Genomic DNA, 17710 nt, shown 5'->3' with positions numbered 1-17710 from the left:
GATGTCAGCACATTGACTCTAGTATTAGGATGGCGAGAAATATTTAATGCTAGGATTGTGGTGTGACGGTCACTAAAGGGCGCCAAGGGCATGGGTTGTGCAGCCCCATTCTGTGTGCTATTAAAGCAAAATACGGAGTAAAGATCAGATAGAGAGAGAGAGAAGAGAGAGAGAGAGAAATTCTCTCACGAAAGAATTTCCCCGCATCCCAATTTCACCTCCAGCGTAACGTTAGGAGAAATTCCCCCGCCTCCTGAAGGGGAGGGAGGGGGAAGATCCTGAACAAATTATCCCCGAAATCCTCACGTAATTCCCCGGTGTCATCCTCACGGCCGCCCCCCGACAACACAGCCCGCTCACGGGGAAAATCCCCTCCCAGCCCGAAAATACCAGATCTCCGAGACAAAGGGAAAAATAGACGAATTACTGGGTGACTAAACAACAGGATTGTTTAGCTCGGGGGCGAAGGGTTGCGGAGGGCTTAATGGAGTAAAAAAAAAAAATTGATGGAGGACGAAAGAATTGGGGCAAAAATAAAGAAGTAAAGAAGGAATAGATGGTCAGAAGATATTAAAGTTGTAGGGATTGGTTGTGGAGGGAACACGCCATTATATTAAAATAAATCGTGACATACAAATTTAGATTTTAAAAAAAATTAGATTTAAAAAAAGGAAAATTGAAAATACGCCATTGACAAGGGTTTTGTAATGAGAAGTTTGCAATACGTATTAAATGTGAACTGTCAACTGAGGAAACCAAGTAAATTGGAGGATAAAAATAGGAAAATATAGAACTCTCCTAGGAAGCAGAGAAGGAACATTAAATTCCTTCACTGGTTTCCTTTGGCAAACTGACGTCACAGATAAGAAAATCATTCTTACGTGAACAGGAACAGGAGTTGGAGATAAAGGCAGATGATGACTGTAAGGAGTAAATGTGGAAGAACTACAGGAAAGAGGAAGAAAGCTGTATTATATATATATTTTTTTTAGCATAAATTTAGGAAAGCAAACATTTGGTACCAGGTATGATGCTTACATCCCAAGGTCTACGTTGTAAAGTATTTATAATTTATTTTTTCATTATCAACTCAGTTTTTTTTTTTTAACTTCATTTAGGTACAGTGACTATTTCTGTACACTTCTGAACTTACACTTGTTTTACCGACCTCCTGTGACCCATTAACGTTCTCAAGGGTTGGGGCGGGGGGGGGTGGGAGGAGATGTTGAGCTTCTAACATTCATTCGTAAAAAAAAAAGAAAAAGAAATTGTACCCATATTCAAAGCATTCCCACATCTTACTGTTCCCATGCAGAACCCCTCACCATTCCCATACGACTTATTCAAATTATACTTGAAGTGTGAAGACAGTGACAAAGGATGTCTTAGAGGAACGTGAAAAATCGAGGTTGTATTTATGATTTGCTCGAGAGGCTCGACAAAAAATTCGGAGCACGAGACAATACACTTGGATTCGCGTTTTCCATTTCCCCCATAATGCAATTTATGCAAACACGGACGTGTTCAAATCTCGTTGTGAATATAACCGTGAGAGAGCGGACCGTTTGTTACGTTCTCCCTCAGGTTCCAGCAAGACGCGTTTCACCAGCTGATAATGATAATAATAGTATTTTATTTTATTTATTTTACTCCATCATTTGATGGAAGAGAGATCTGTTTAATCCTATAAATCTGAGATGTTGCAAAAGCCGTGGAAAGAAGTGAAAAATCGCACGACAGCGTCGCGTCGTCAACATCACAAAACAAGCGCTTGGGTGTCTCCAGACATCATTCTTGGAAATCGTCCATCTTAGGTTTTACTGCAGTGCCAAAGGGATCGCCATCTTTTATCGCTACACTTAAAAAAACAGGCACCGAATGGTGCCCGTCCGTGGCATTCATGCTGAAAGGTACTAAAAAGACCCAGGCACTTGACTAGGCAGTTGGTAGGGAAAGCTTACTTATTTCACTTATGATCGGTACCAGATCGCCACATAAAAACGTGTAGAGTGGAAAGAAAAAGTAAACGAAGGTAGGCTTTATAACATGTAAAGTGAAGAATACGCCACCATCTTTGCTGCTGCTTTGTATGAAAAAAAAAACTAAATTGATAATTCATGTGTGTGTAAATATAATTTATATTATATTACGATCACTTTCACCCACATGTTCAACGCCTTATTATCATAGGAATTTGAGAATCCTATTATTTCTCTGCCATGACTGCTGGCAAGATTCTTTTGCCTTTTGTATTACTTCATCGTGTTATATGTATATGAAGCTCACTAGCATCGTCAGCTTATGCCTTAGATTCCTTCATTTTCCATTTTATGTTTAATGCGGCGTACTGCTATTATAGGAAAGAAAACATTGCTTTTTTTTGTGGGGGAGGGGTGAGGGGGCGCGGATTAATGGTGTAGTCATCACTGAGGAATGACTGAATAGCTTATTCGGTAATTTTTCCACTCCTACTCGTTCATAGGTCCCACTGTAGGCAATGCAGTTATATATGGCGTATATTTGATATGGCTTGTTTTACATTTGACTCTTATTTTCTTTAACGGAACTCCTAAGAAGCCCATTATTCATTAACAGCTTAAATGTCACCAATGAGCAGCGGAAGTATAATGCCACAGAGACATCAGATACTTACAAGCCCCCTTCCACCCCCGTAGCCGTAGGAAGACCAGGAAGATGAACTGCTGATACTCTGCAGTTAAACCAATTCAACTGCTGAATACTCTGCAGTTAAACCAATTCAACTGCTGATACTCTGCAGTTAAACCAATTCAACTGCTGAATACTCTGCAGTTAAACAAATTCAACTGCTGAATACTCTGCAGTTAAACAATTTCAACTGCTGAATCTATCAAGCCGTGAGCAGGATTTATCTCGGGAACACTGAAGTGGGACGTCACCAGCAAAGCCAGAAAGTTCAATGTCCTTCGTAAGACTTCTTGCATTAGCAGAGATGATGGCAATTTTGTTCTATCTTTATCAGAATGTTAAGTTTCCCGTCTGCATGTCAGCAGTATCCCAGTGTCTATATTCTAAACAAAATTCCTAGTGGAGATAATGATAATGATGATGATGATAATTGTACTGTTGTGGTTATTATTTCAAAACTTTGTAGTGAAATATCATGCCTGATCATCAGGCATGATATTTTACATGAAAACCCTGTATAATGCAATCATTAATAACAGGAAATTAAACTAAAATATGTGGATAAACAAATTAATAAACAGAAATTGCAAAATAAGCCAGAAAACAGTAACGCAAAGTATCAAAGGTCTGTAGAGGAAGCTGGCAGCCTCTGTTAAACTCTGAGTGCTCGTTCTACAAGTTGACAGTAAAGGGAAGAAGAATCCTCTGGCACTGGTCAGTATGGCACTGGGTCATCATATCAAAAGGTGTCCCATTGCCATTTCTAGAGTCGCTGACTGCTATTCATTTCGTGGAGCAACAAATTACAGCAGCCTGCTGAGGTAACATGGTGCCCCATTGCTATACTTGCCAGTGCCAGATGAATCTCATTCCCTTTACTGTGAGCGTCTGGAACACTTTTCTTTGCTCTGTTGTAGAGACCCTTACTACTGTGCTTTAATTTTTTTTCGTGGCTTATTTTACAACTACTGTTTATTTATTCGTTTATTTGCATACTTAGCATCATTTATTATATAAGAGTTATACATGATTTTCACGTAACCCCGCTTTTCTTTTTACTCCTTTGTAAACATTTTACTCCTGGTAAGCTAGCTTACCAAGTTAGTGATTCCCTCTATTTAGCTAATGAATGTGCAATACTATAATCAGATTTATGTAAATATGATTATTACGAATAACTGCGCAGTAAAAAGAAGTACCAAGAAAAGTGCAACAGCCATAAATTTATTAAGAATCGCTTCTCTTAAAACTGTAAAAAAAAGGAAATCTTTCTTGTTTTGACATTAAAGTCATATTGAGTTGATGAGAGCAATTGTATTGTCGAATGTTAGTAATTTTTTGTGATCTGTCAACAAAATATAGATGCAGGCAAGCTCTAGGGGTAAGTGGAGCATCATTGCTTATGGGTTGACGCATCAGCAAGCTGGTGAGTCTTTCATTCACTTCTTTCGTCACTTCCCAAATCCTCTTCTCTCTTTAGATCATTCATTCCTTTAGGTTTTTTTTCCCTTAGAGTGTATGCATTACTTTTTTCTTGCCCTTTTCGTTTTGATTTGTCGCAAGAGGCTAATTGATTGCTTGATCTTGTCACTTCGAATTCGTGCCTTTATAAAAACTCACGAATCCAATGATAGATTTGTTCCTTGAAGAGACTTCTGCAGATCCAGTGGGCTAGATCAATTTATATTCTTAAGTTAAAAAAAACTGCTTTCAGTTTTTAAGTCTGCTTGACATACATCAGCCGGCCATTCCATTGAGGAGTGAGAGATGTGTATTTCTGGTGATAGAAGTTCACTCTCGACTTGGTTCTGAAGTCACGTAAAGCCGTTGGTCCCGTTGCTGAATAACCACTGGTTCCATGCAACGTCAAAACACCATATAAACAAACAAACAACATCATTTTAAAACGCTGTACTTTGCATACAACATTAATTCTAAATCCGCTCATCGCTCTCATCGATCAGAACCATATTGCTATGCAGCCCAACTCATTTCCAATCCACAATTCATCACCTGTAAATTGTTGCAAAATTGTCATCTCGCAACTGGCGCCAGTTTAAATACTTTGCGGGTTTCCATTGCGCAGGGAGAAGCCTCGGTGGGTTCTAATTAGGGGATGTTTACAACCGCGATGTCATAATCCAATTAGTGGCGTGAAGATTCGGAAGATAAAAACACAAAATTACCCGTAAATCATTTTAGTATTTATTGAGCCCTCTCTCTCTCTCTCTCTCTCTCTCTCTCTCTCTCTCTCTCTCTCTCTCTCTCTCTCTCTCTCACTGAATCAGTGCATGATTTTACCCCTTAACGCTTCTGACAGTGTCTCACTCTCTTTGCGTTAGGTCATCATCATGACGATTTAGTAATAGATAAAGAAAGTGGGGTATGTTAGATGGTCCACTGGAGCCTAGGCATCAAGTCATGTTTTTAAAATGCGAGAATAGCAATAGGGAAACAAGAAAATTCAAGTAGTTATCAAGAATACAACTTTAAAACCGTCACGAAACAGAGGGATACGGAAACGAAAAATGACATAAATGGAGATAAAGTATCTTGGTTATCAGTGGCCACTAAAAGAGTGACATTGAAGACAGACAGACAGGGAGACAGACAGAAATGCCTCAGGAAAGGATTGATGAATGTAAGAAAACAAAACAAAAACTGACGCCCTGGACTTTGGCTGGAAAAGAATCGCAATTAACGACGAGTGATGGAGAATAATGTGATACGAGACATCCTTGTGAAATGTTACAATACAAAACGTGTCGCTAAGTGTTACTGGTTAGAAATATAGCTGTCTTCTGAATTGCATAAGGCTGGCTGCTCTGTTGGTATTATCAAAATAGTATAATAAAATTTGGTTGATGAAGAATTGAAGCTTTTACTTTTTTATATGGAGAAATATTAATTCATTAAATGTTATATATACACAGATATGCATGTGTGTTTATATTATATACAACATTTTATAATTATATATATATATATATATATATAATATATATATATATATATATATAATATATATATATATATATATATATATATATATATAATATATATATATATATATAACATATATGCTACATATATATATATATATATATATATATATATATATATATATATATATAATCATATATATATAATATATATATATATTTAAAACCTCGAGTTCAAAATTTGGGTTATTTACTCGTACATTATATATACTATATATATAAATATATATAATAAATATGTAGCATATATGTTAATTTTTCTTATGCGAGTAAATAACCCTAATTTTGAACTTGATGTTTTGTTTCAGTATTAAGGAGCTTTGGGATCAACAATAATATTTTGTTTCCGAAATTATGCTTAATAGCTTTTAGCCACCTTCCAACCTTTTCCTTTGCTGAAAAAAACACGCGTTTAATTAAATTCTTTACTCACGGTGTAGAATTTAACAACAACAAAATTCTTTTTTTTTATAGCAAAGTTAGCTTTCCCATGACGGCAAGCTCAAAGACCATCAGTTTTTTCAAGTAAGAGAGGACTGATTGTTCAAAAACTTTGGCCGTGAACGAAATATCTTAAAGCTTAGATAATCGAACAGTATGTTATGAACATATAATATTGCCCCTCCTTGCATTTCTTATCATTTCACTTTTTTCTTACTCTGCATATACTACACTGCCCATTCATCTCATCAATTTAAACCAATTTATATTTCATTTAAATTCATAACTCAAATTTGTCTACCATAAAGGAGTCTTGGTTTCCAGTCTGTATACAGGGACCTTTTTCCCTCCATATCTTTTGAATAGGTCTCGTTTTCATCATTGGTTCATATTATATCCTGATTAGTCTCTTCTCTAGGCTTCCCAAATCCCTACAATACATAAATATTCTGCCTGTAGTTTTCGCCAGTCATATTAATGTTGAATACCCTATTTTGCTGTATTCGGTCTACTCTCATAACCATAGTCTTGATCACATTTCTTTCCACTTTCTCCACTACAAGCACTTTCAAGCTCTTTCACTAGTTTGTGTAGTTTCTCCTTACTCTCTCCCATTCAGCACTATATCATCAGAAAAAGTTAGCCTCTCCACCCTTCATTCACGACCCCATGTATTTCACAACTTTCGCTATTTCCCGTCATTCCCGGAAGATATTAAACCTTCTGTGTGTAGTAGTCTTTATTTTTGCCCTCTTTCTGTGGCTTGTCTTCACATCCGGGAGCTAAACTGGTAACTGGGAATCTTAGCCGTTTTTATTGAGCTTTTATTCAGTATCTTTTCCTTTATTTTCATTTCTTAATCTAGAAATCTAATTCCTCTGCATTCTCTGTATTGCTCGATTTATCTAACCTGCATGTCAGCGACAAAGGTTCTCCCAATTTCGGTAGGTGCCAGGAAAATTGCACGTTGTATGCATGCTGCAAATTATCCTCATATTGCAAACAGACTTGTACGACTCCATCTTTATCCGAGGTATATGAACGATGAAACATTTGTTAAACGAGCTGTAAATTCAACTATGTATTGACTCTGGCTCCTTGATAAGATATATATTTTACTTTTTGCGTTTAATGACCTGATATTGTGAAAGAAGAAACCTCTCTTGACATGCTTGTTTTCGTGCCCTAATTCTCATGCACAAAGATCCAGGATTTACAATGAAAATGTTATTTCCAGTGCTGGCGCTAACAAACAATTGAGCAATTGAATGTGTGGATATAACTACCTTTGTCGAAAATGTATTTTCATTCTATGATCGGGTAGATGCCGCTGTTTCAACAGAGTAATTGCCAGAGGCAAATAGAATTGCGGCTAATCGTTCATTGCGTACTTGTTAGCATGTTGCAACTTGCAGGAAAGCATGATAACCAATAAAAAGGCTGGAGCAAGTAAACATCGTTATTTATCGAGACTTAACCAATACCAGGAACACCTCAATGCAATGGCATCATGATATCCCCCGAAACTAACACACGAACGTATCAGTGGTTTACTTTAACTACGTAGAAGGGTTTTGTTTGGAATTTCATTTCGACATTTGCTCAAGGTTTCATAGATTCCAAGGTCTCATAGATTCCAATAGGTAGGAAAAAGCCAAGGTCTCTTCCTAGAAACATACTCGGTGTGCAACATCAAAAGCTTAGTCATTGTTAGAATGAGAATTTCATCCCAGATTCGAACTTGATTTAAATGAGCATGTTAGAATTCTGTATTTCACCTTTTAATGATGCTCTAGGACCCTATTTCTTAAAGCCAGTTTCATTTAGTTCAACCTTATGGTTCAACTTTCTTTAAGTTCTGTCATTTCAGTACCTTTCTTAATAGGCTCCAAGAACAAAATAAGTTAAGCTTAACGGGAAAGAGTTCATGGAAATGTTGAAAAGATGAGGCGTGGGGAAGAGAGAAATGAGGCTGTGGTGGCTGAAAAGCCAGGAAAGGAAAAAGTAAACCAGGAAAGTGACCTTGTAGGTGGGGCTTAACCCATATGGAAATGGCAGAACTGGTTCTTGAAGGATGAGGGGTTGTAAGTCATAAAAAAACTGAACTAGGAAGTTCCAAAGCTTGCGATAAAATGTCAAAAACTTGTCATTGAACCATGCAATCAAAGAATTGCCATTTTCACAAATTAAATATGGGAAAAGGTGGCCTGATTGCCATTGCAAGGCAGCCTGTGATGAGAAAGAACTACACTAATCGGTTCATAAGAACAGTGGCATAGACAACACATTCAGCAAAGACAAAGAGAAGCCCTCTTGCAGGAGAGAGAGAGAGAGAGAGAGAGAGAGAGAGAGAGAGAGAGAGAGAGAGAGAGAGAGAGAGAGAGAGAGCTGAATAGAGTATTCCTTTCTCATCTCAAGTCTGTCTTGCAATGATAATCAGGCCACCTTGTCCCATATTTAATTTGTTAATGTTTTTTGTATAACATTGCTCGATGGCAATTTCCATTCATTTTGTGACAATGTTTTGATCTTTTCCGGTTCTATTTTTTTTTTACTTACAACCTTCATTATTATTTCCTGACACTCCTCTCTTCCAATTGAATGGTTACATACTATTAATTTCCTCATAGCTTATTATCATCCACGTTATGCACTATACCTATTTTGTTTAGTAGGCTCAAAAGGCTGAGAACTGCACAGATATTCATGAGAAAAGTAAGGTAACTAACTACAGTTCCCTTTGTCTCTTCTACCTTTTAAGTAATTCCTTGAAGCAGCTCTCTTTCGTTGAATCGGTCTAAATAATAGTATAGTTATTGTGGTACATGGGATATTATTATTATTATTATTATTATTTCTTTTTTTTTTTTTTTTTTTTTTTTTTTGCTCTATCACAGTCCTCCAATTCGACTGGGTGGTATTTATAGTGTGGGGTTCCGGGTTGCATCCTGCCTCCTAGGAGTCCATCACTTTTCTTATTATGTGTGCCGTTTCTAGGATCACACTCTTCTGCATGAGTCCTGGAGCTACTTCAGCCTCTAGTTTTTCTAGATTCCTTTTCAGGGATCTTGGGATCGTGCCTAGTGCTCCTATGATTATGGGTACGATTTCCACTGGCATATCCCATATCCTTCTTATTTCTATTTTCAGATCTTGATACTTATCCATTTTTTCCCTCTCTTTCTCTTCAACTCTGGTGTCCCATGGTATTGCGACATCAATGAGTGATACTTTCTTCTTGACTTTGTCAATCAACGTCACGTCTGGTCTGTTTGCACGTATCACCCTATCCGTCCTGATACCATAGTCCCAGAGGATCTTTGCGTGATCGTTTTCTATCACTCCCTCAGGTTGGTGCTCGTACCACTTATTACTGCAAGGTAGCTGATGTTTCTTGCACAGGCTCCAGTGGAGGGCTTTTGCCACTGAATCATGCCTCTTTTTGTACTGGTTCTGTGCAAGTGCCGGGCATTCGCTTACTATGTGGTTTATGGTTTCATTCTTCGTATTGCACTTCCTACATATGGGAGAGATGTTATTTCCGTCTATCGTTCTTGAACATATCTGGTTCTTAGGGCCTGATCTTGTGCCGCTGTTATCATTCCTTCAGTTTCCTTCTTTAGCTCTCCCCTCTGTAGCCATTGCCATGTGTCATCGCTGGCTAGTTCTTTAGTCTGTCTCATGTATTGTCCGTGCATTGGTTTCTTGTGCCAGTCCTCTGTTCTGTCTGTCATTCTCCTGTCTCTGTATATTTCTGGGTCTTCGTCTACTTTTATTAGTCCTTCTTCCCATGCACTCTTTAGCCACTCGTCTTCACTGGTTTTCAGATATTGCCCCAGTGCTCTGTTCTCGGTGTTGACGCAGTCCTCTATACTTAGTAGTCCTCTCCCTCCTTTCTTTCGTGTTATGTATAGTCTGTCCGTATTTGCTCTTGGGTGTAGTGCTTTGTGTATTGTCATATGTTTCCTGGTTTTCTGATCTATGCTGCGGAGTTCTGCCTTCGTCCATTCCACTATTCCTGCGCTGTATCTGATTACTACTGGGGGCACTGGCCCATATGTTTATGGCTTTATCATATTTCCAGCGTTGAGTTTTGACTTGAGTATCGCCTTGAGTCTCTGCATATATTCTTTCCTGATCGTGTCCTTCATCTCTTGTGTTTTATATCCCCTCCTTCCAGTATTCCCAGGTATTTGTATCCTGTCTCATCTATGTGTTTGATGTTGCTCCCATCTGGTAGCTTTATCCTTCAGTTCTCGTTACTTTGCCTTTTTGCATGTTGACTAAGGCGCATTTTTCTATTCCAAACTCCATCCTGATGTTTCCCCAGATACAATCCTTACAGTCTGGATTAGGGTATCTATTTCCTTGATGCTCTTTACCATACAGCTTGATGTCGTCCATGAACATCAGATGGTTGATTCTGTTGCCTCTTTTCTTGAGTTGGTACCGGCATCCATCTTCGTAGTACTTTTGTCATGGGAATCATGGATACTACGAAGAGTAGTGGGGACAGTGAGTCTCCCTGGAAGATCCCTCTCCTGATATTAACCTCTGCTAGTCTTATTCCAGAGCTTGTAAGTATTGTATTCCAGTTGCGCATTGTATTTTTTGAGGAAGCTGATGGTGTTCCTCTGCCCCATATATTTTCAGGCATTCTATTAGCCATGTGTGTGGTATCATGTCGAAGGCTTTCTTATAGTCTATCCATGCCATGCTTAGGTTGGTTTTCTTCCTCCTACTGTTCTTCATTACCATTTTGTCTATCAGGAGCTGGTCTTTGTGGCCCTACACTTCCTTCTGCAGCCTTTCTGTTGGTGGGGGATGGTGTTTGTCTCCTCTAGGTAATTGTATAGCCTTTCACTGATGATACCTGTTAGTAACTTCCACATTATTGGTAGGCAGGTGATAGGCCTGTAGTTACTGGCTATATTTCCCTTACTCTTGTCTTTTTGTACTAAGGATGTCTTCCTGTGGTCATCCATTTGGGTGCTTGGTGATTTGAGATACAATGCTGGAGTTTGTTCTGCTATTCGTGGGTGTAGGGCCTTGAAGTTTTTGAGCCAGTATCCATGGACTTCATCGGGACCTGGGGCTTTCCAGTTTGGCATTTTTCTTTAGTTGGTGTCTGACTGTGTCTGTTCGTGATCTCTGTGAATCTTTGTTTTATTCTCCCTGTTTCTTCTTCCTTGACTTCCTGGAGCCATGTTGCATGTTTGTTGTGTGATACCGGATTACTCCATATGTTTTCCAGAGTCTCTTACTTTGTTCGGCTTCAGGAATTTCTGGGTGGTTGTCTTCCCCTCTTAGTTGGCTGTATAGTCTCTGGTTGGTTCCGAATAGTTTGTTCTGTTGGTATCCCTTATTCCTGTTAATGTACCGTTGGATCTTATGTGCTTTGGCCTTAAGCCTCTGTTTTACATCTTCTATTGTGTTGTTTAGTCCCCTCTCTTGTACTTTGTATTTCTCGTTGAGTTCGTCCCTTGTTTTCTTGCTTCTTAGCCTTTTTTCTGCCATCTCTCTCAGTTTACTCAAGTCAGATCTCATCACCATGATTTGCTTTTCCAGGCGCCTTTTCCAAGGAGGTTGCTGTTTTGGTTTCTGTTGGGTTGGTTGCGCTGGTGTTGGTGTGTTCGAATCCCCATCAGTTCTGCTACTAATCTTGCTCCTGCATATACCAAGTTATTTTTTTCTGTGATACTGGTGGTGTGTATTATGCCCATTATTTCATTGACCTCACTTGTTTTCTCCTTAATTTCTTGGTGGTTGTAGGCTTTCATGGAGGGGATCTTTGTTCTCTCGAATCTGGCTCCATCCATTGTCTTATCTTTTCTACCCATTCCGTCCTCTCTGTTACTTCGTCGGTGTTTCTTCGTGTGTCGTTGTTTGATACCTCATCCTCCCTGTCGTCTTCTGTGGCATCGTCTCTCAGTTCGTCTTCGTGTAATTCGTTGTCGTGTGACATTTCCCTTTCTAGTTCTTCTCTTTCTGTTGGGGAGAGCCAGTTGTTTTTCTTTATGTTCCTTACTTGGTCTGCCAGCCTCTGCTCTGTTTGGGGGGTGTTATTCCTCTCATTCCAAATGTTGACCAATCTTCTTATATATCCTCTCTCCGTCGGGTTGCTTCTGATGTAGCATCTCCATATTTCCTTATTTTCTTCTCTTGTCCATTTCTTCCTTTTTGCTTCTGTAGCTCCAATCTCAGGCTGTTGATTACTTTCGTTGAGGTGATCAGTTGCTGGATGACGACCTCCAAGTACTGACCGTCTTCCCTACAATTGGGTTGAATACCTGGTTGCCGGACGAAGCTCCTCTGTTGCCAGAGGTTCCATTTACGTCGTTGTCGTTTATTCCTTCAATTCTTTCCATCATTGCTGAGTTTTGCTATTTAAGCCCATAGCTGGACCCTACCTCATCAGGGATAGGTACTCATTTACAGCTGAGTAGACTGAGGAAATTATGGTAAAGATCCTTTCCCAAGGAATCAACGCCGAGGAGAGCGGTCACCCATCCAACGACTCCTCCACGGCGCCACATATTATTATTATTATTATTATTATTATTAATTATTATTATTATTATTATTATGAAATTGAAGTAGTTTCATTTGTGATCAACTTTAACGGTTTGCGGCAGCAGTAAGAATTTACATTGCAGCCAGACGGAACTTTTTTTTTTTTTTTTTTTTAAGAAAACAAAAATCTGGTAAGAAATTTTAATTCTTTGCAGTAGCAGCATCCAATGGCACTTTGCTTTAACTTCTCACTTTATTTCAGAGAAAAATATCTTCTCGCCTCTTTGTTTGTTTCTTTATTCAGGCTGAATTATGTAAGTGTTTTCGCCAAATCCTTTTAGTATTTTTAGGGAAGACCGCAAACTAACCAGAATGAAATTCGGGATGCTGGAGGGTTAGGTCAGAGAGGCGTTAAAATTGCCATGACTCATAAAAGAATAATTTCAGGTCAGGGATTGTTGGCTTTTATTGGACGAATTGACCCCTTCTCTCTCTCTCTCTCTCTCTCTCTCTCTCTCTCTAGAACGGGACTCGAGGTAATGAATCAGATGTTTGTATAATTTGTTGAACTGGAAATTTAAATAATTATGTGACCGTATCTTCTACTTCTTCGTTATCACTGTTTGAACTTAGAACCTGATATGGCCTGTCTTTTTGTTTATATATTTTGCAAATGGGTTAAACTAGGGACCTTATCACTGCGTGTCTTGTCATTAAGAACTGCTCATATTAGATTAGCTCTCTGTAGAGTTGAAAGAGAGGAGTAAAGGGAAATCCAAGAATATAAATAATTTACTAAGTGTAAAAGGTGTGCTTGCCCTTACACTATTTATCAGTCACATTCAGATGATCCTCTTTCGTCATAATTAATTACACGACGTGATTAATGAGTTATCTTGACATGAGAAAACCTTTTTATTTTATTTTTTCTAAACCGGAATTTACCGAGTAATATAAGTTGCATTTTAGTTTATACAAAGCCAGCGAAACATTTTATTGACCTAAATCCTACGGTGAACCCACTGGAGATTATTATATTATGATAATTATTATTATATTATGATAATTTCTGTGTCCACAGTCATGATCAGTTAGTCGATTTAATGCTATACCTTGGCACAAAAGCTATGTTCAGCAGCGCGGGAAAAGTGGTTCGCGCTCTATCTTGCCACGAAAGCTGTGCTAAGCAGCGCGGAAAAAGCGATCGCGGCATTATTTGGCACGAAAGCTATGTTCTGCAGCGCGGGAAAAGCGTCGCGCTATAACTTGCCACAAAATCTATGTTAAGCAGCGCGGATAAAGCGTTCGCTAAAATGTTTAACTGAAAATCCACAAAGTCTGTTCCAAGGTCTTGCTCCCTATTCAGTGTTTAAAGTCAGATGGACTGGGAGAAGTGTAGGGTTTCCAGGATAGTCGTCTGCGCAGTCATTCATCTTAAGTCTGGCATTCTTAGCTTGTCTTTAACTTCCTAACTCAAGAGACTACAGACTTACTGACGAAGTTCTACGGAAAAGGCTGAGGAAGGCTCGGGTATTTGTTTAAAATGACCTGGTCTTATTTTGTTGATACATAAGTTTGGTAAAATAAGGGGAGTGTATGCCTGTATGTAGGTAATCACAGAGCCACACTTACGTATAAGCCTAGTGCCAGAATAAACTCAATCGTAAACCTGGGAGATTGAGAAGCTTTACAAAATATCTCCGTCAATTACCTTCCTGGAAAACATTCTCTTGTTTTCAGGGCTTCTATTTGTGGTGCCATTGCAATTTGTGTAGGGTGAGCAGCACTTAGGTGATTCGGAAAAGTAAAGCAAAAATCCGAAGAATTTCTCAAAGTCACCAGGAATTTTGGAGCATATTAACGAGATGTTGAAAGGAAATGAATTAAAATGCAATTCTAAATTGTTGTGTAGTAAGAAATTTGCTTTCCTGTGAGGCAGATGATGCAACCAGGTTTTTTTTTTCTTTTTTTTTCGTTATACCTTAAACTGTTTCAAAAATGAGTGCTGTACCATAACCAGCCGTAATTTTCTTTATTTCTCTTCGGCATCGGGGTATAAGTTTCACTTTTTTCGTGTTCTTTCATTTTCAATTTGTTAACATGAATTTTTTTCGTTCGGGATACCTAATAATACTTCCTTCTTCGGGTGACTATACATTCAGTAGAACTAAATTGTTTTCCTTCGTTTGATTTCATCATCATTTCACTCGACCCTTATTTAGGTTTATAATTAGTGTTCTGGCTGTTAATGATATTCAGGCATTATTGACTTTCTTATCCACACTGCAGCCCTGTTTGAGTCGAGAAAAATCTCCAGGTTTCTGTGGATGTTTGTCCTAATCACAACACGCATCACGTTTGGTTAGGATAAGCGAGGGTGCTTCTGTCAATTAGGAAACGCCGTTTACGTTTGTTTGGGGCATTGCCAAACACCTGTGTTTATGGACGGGTGTTTGTATGCATTTATGCGTGTGTAGACAGAGAGAAACCGTACGGGGAATAGGTAGATATTGGTAAGTTAGTTGCTCCTATTATCGCATTGTAAACTGTTGTGGAGAAATGTCTTGAAACGAACCTCTCTCTCTCTCTCTCTCTCTCTCTCTCTCTCTCTCTCTCTCTCTCTCTCTCTCTCTCTCTCTCTTTCTCTCTCGTCTCGTCATCTTAGGAAAGATTTGTCATTGGTATATTACTAGTCTCGAAAAGAGCACGATTTATACACTGATTGTTATACTGCGATTTATACATTGATTGTTATACTGAAGGAATTATGAAAGATAATGAACGGTGTAGAGGAAGAAATCAATATAATTCATAATAATGACTCAGGCGCCTGTTATGATATGAAGTCCTTTTTTTTATCCTATTAGTTCTAACTCCCTCAAATACTGGCTCTGGTGTAATTGGATTTCATTTTCTCCAGTTTCCCTCCAAACTTCTCTTCAAATGTCTGTTCCAAACTTCACTTCAAAAGTCTCTTCCAACTTCATATGAAATGTTTTGTTCCAACTTCACATCAGATGTCTTCTCCAAACTTCACTTCAAGTTTCTCTTTCAAATTCTCTCGAAAAGTCTCTTTAAACCTTCCCTCCGGATGTCCCCAAAAAATTTCATCTCGGATAAATTCATCTTACTGATCTTAATAGTCAAGTGATGTTGTTCCTTCCTCCAGTAGTTGTCAGCACTAGCGAATCTGCCTTTATATCTTTTCTGAATCACTCCACTAATATATCCTTAGAGCCTTCCTTTACCGATATTCATATTATCTCTTATTTACGTCTGTCAGAGTTCCTCGTTGGACCAGTGGTTTTCACGCTCGGCTACCAATCAGGTGGTCCGAAGTTCGATTCCCGTCTCGGCGAACGCGGGACCAGAGGAATTTATTTCTGGTGATAGAAATTCATTTCTCGATATAATGTGGTTCGGATCCCACAATAAGCTGTAAGTCCCGTTGCTAGGTAACCAATTGGTTCTTAGCCACGTAAAAATATCTAATCCTTCGGGCCAGCCCTAGAAGAGCTGTTAATCAGCTCAGTGGTCTGGTTAAACTAAGATATACTTAACTTTTACATCTGTCAGACACTCGTGTTATTTCATATTTACTTCTGTTATTCGAAATTACTTTTTTTTTTCATTCATGTTGAAATACCGCCTCTACAATACATCTTCCTTTCCATAGAAAATAGTTTGTTGTACTTTCGACGACATTTTTTTTTGGTCCATTCTGAAACATTTATTTTCCATTCTCACCACTTACCTTGGCTTGATCGCATTACTCAATTATAGTATCGACACAAATTGCCAGCAGCTTCTAGTCTCCACCATGATCAATACCTTCTCAGTGATGTTTTGACTTGTTAAGGATAACAGATTTATCTGAGGTATTCCCAGGCTTATGTCAGACTTCAGATCACTCATCTCAACGCAGTCTCAATATCGTCTTCCATCTTAGTAGTATATACTTATCATCTCAAAGATCCCAGTAATAATCTCTAGCCCAGTTACTTAATCGAACACCCTTACTGCGTCTACAGATTGGTTCGGCATTTTCACTATCTAAGCGCCCCAGTGGCGTGATCGGTATGGTCTTGGCCTGCCACCTCGGTGGCCGCGAGTTCGATTCTCGGGCATTCCATTGAGGAGTTAGAGATCTGTATTTCTGATGATAGAAGTTCACTCTCGACGTGGTTCGGAGGTCACGTAAAGCCGTTGGTCCCGTTGCTGAATAACCACAGGTTCTATGCAACGTAAAACCTCCATACAAACAAACAAACTTTCACTGTCTACAGCTTGGTAGAAGACCCTCTCAATTTACACATTAAAGACAGCTTAACAGTTAATTATCTCGAATCTCATTTTTCCTGTTTTGTTTCTTAAGGCGTACTTCCATTGTTAAATACATTGTGAATGTATCCTCTTTTTCTATATTCGTTAGCATGCATGTAGCTATATCAGGACGTATGTGAAGAGTATTAAGTAGAAGGGTCCAGAGAAAGTTTGAAAAAAATTAGCATGCTCATTGTTAGAGAAAGTAGGGAAAGATAGATCTTGGGCGACAACAAGTAAGGAGAAATGCTATTCACTATATGTTTACCAAATTATCTCTACCTGTGCAGTATTCGAATTAAGTGTGTGTGTGTGTGCGTACAAATAATATATAATATATATATATATATATATATATATTATATATATATATATATATATATATATATATATATATAGAGTACTGGTAATCTTCTTTGGCACGAAGATATAGTAATTCAGTTGTATTCCACATAGGAAAATGAAAATGGTATGTCTCAGAAAATGCCCAACAGTTTCGTCCTCCAGTGGACCTCTTCTTGGAGTGTTTTCATTTTCCAATGTGGAATACAACTGAATATATATATATATATTTCTGACTCACATCAGAATCGAACTCAGGTCTTTCAGTTGAAAGGCAAGACTAGACTCCTGTTAACCAGGCCATGAAAGAAGTTGGAACCTAAGTACAACAGCCTTACCTTTCAAGTGAGAGACCATATGACTCATAAATTTATAAATTTATTTCTGTTCTACACTAGATTGCATGTTGATTATATATATAT

This window comes from Macrobrachium nipponense, chromosome 41, assembly GCF_015104395.2.
Source record: "Macrobrachium nipponense isolate FS-2020 chromosome 41, ASM1510439v2, whole genome shotgun sequence".
Taxonomy (NCBI): Eukaryota; Metazoa; Arthropoda; class Malacostraca; order Decapoda; family Palaemonidae; genus Macrobrachium; species Macrobrachium nipponense.
The sequence above is the reverse complement of the archived record's forward strand: the minus strand, read 5'-3'. Positions refer to the sequence as shown.